We start from the raw sequence: 1609 nt of genomic DNA on the forward strand, positions 1-1609 counted from the left end.
CACAGGGAGGGGGCAATGAACGAGTATTTTTCTCTGAACGGGCCCAGAGTCCGAAGCTCTCCCATGCCTCACCGTTGGGGCCCTTGTATAGCGTGGAGGACACACGGACAGAGCCCCTTCCTGGTTTTACAGTCTTCTTACAGTATTTGCAGCATAGGGACATTACATAATGTCATATATGTGTTTTTATATGAAAGCTTGAAAATTGAGGGTGACTTGTCATCCACATTCCAAAAAACTATTCAGAAAAGAAAACACATGCGTGGTTTTGGCTCCCTCTGCTGGCCATTCATATGTACTTTACTTTTACTCAGGATAAAACCAAAACTTTTTTTCAGGTAGAATTTTTAAAGATAGTTTGGAATTGATTACGAGATTGTTTTCTCTTATTTAGAACAACATATTTTTCAAAATTTTATTCATATTTTTTAATTTAATGCTTTCAAGTTTGTGACAAACTAATTTTTAAATTGAAACTTTAAAAATATTTAGCAAAAAAATAGATTGGAAACGATCTCAGGTAAAACGTTTTAGCTTGGGGACGCATGCACTACGACATCCACTCTCTGGGAGACTAAGTGAGGAGGACACCAACTGGAGCCCAGCCTGGTAAGAAGGCATGGTAAGAGTGCTTACCCGGCAAGCACAAGGTCCTGAATTCAATCCCTGTTACAAAAAAAAAAAAAAAAAAAAAAAAAAAAAAGAAAGAAAAGAAAAAGAAAAAGAAAAAGAAAAAATTGAAAAGAAGACCTGGTAATGATCTCTGTGATGGACAAGGTCCTCAGTACCAATTGTCATGAATTTAGCTGAGTTGGGAGAAAGCTGAGCTGACAGGTGTCAGTCTGCCTAGTGCTGAAATCAAGAAGGTAAGACTTTAGTCGCTTCACAGGCATAGAGCAGATACTAAAGCCGGAGCCCTGCTCTTCCTCATCTGCCCTTTCCAAAGACCTGCATGCCAGTCAGGAGCCAAGTGGATCAGCATGGTAGGGGTCATCTCACTGTTAAGGAAGCCCCCAGAAAAGCTCCTGTGGTGAAGTGGTAGGGGAAGAGGCCTGGAGAAGGGGCTCAGAGTACTGGCTACTGAGTCAGTGTGTGGAAAAGCTTCTTCAAGGTTTCCTTTCCTCTTTGCCTAGAAGGAGGCCTCAGCAGAGCTGCCATTAAAAGACCTCTGCCCCAGGTCACAGATACAGACAGGCAGGATTGAGTCGCTGAGAATGTGAATGCAAGAGTCTGCCCAGGAGGCCCTAAGTCCTCCCTGGAGCCCCCTTCAGGGCCTGCAAGACTCTGGCTGTGTACTAAGGCTGCTGCAGAGAAGCAGATTTCCTTTACAAGGCCTTCCCAGTAAAGGTTTTGTGATGTGTAAGGTTGGGTCTGAAAAATCACACAGGTATTTAACCAGGCACCAGGTTCCACTGTTGTTGGAGTGAATCAACTCTATTTTTTGTTTTGCTTTGTTTTGGTGCTGGTTTCAGTCACTCCAGTGTTAACGTCCCTGGAGAGATGGTTGAAGGAAACTCATGCAGACCAGCAGCCAGACAGCGAAGAGTGACTGAAGGTTTCTCCACGTAAAATCAGTGGCTGTTCTAAACAACAAGGCAGAAGAGAAGAT

The sequence above is a fragment of the Octodon degus genome, unplaced genomic scaffold, assembly GCF_000260255.1.
Source record: "Octodon degus isolate 3935 unplaced genomic scaffold, OctDeg1.0 scaffold00124, whole genome shotgun sequence".
Classification (NCBI taxonomy): Eukaryota; Metazoa; Chordata; class Mammalia; order Rodentia; family Octodontidae; genus Octodon; species Octodon degus.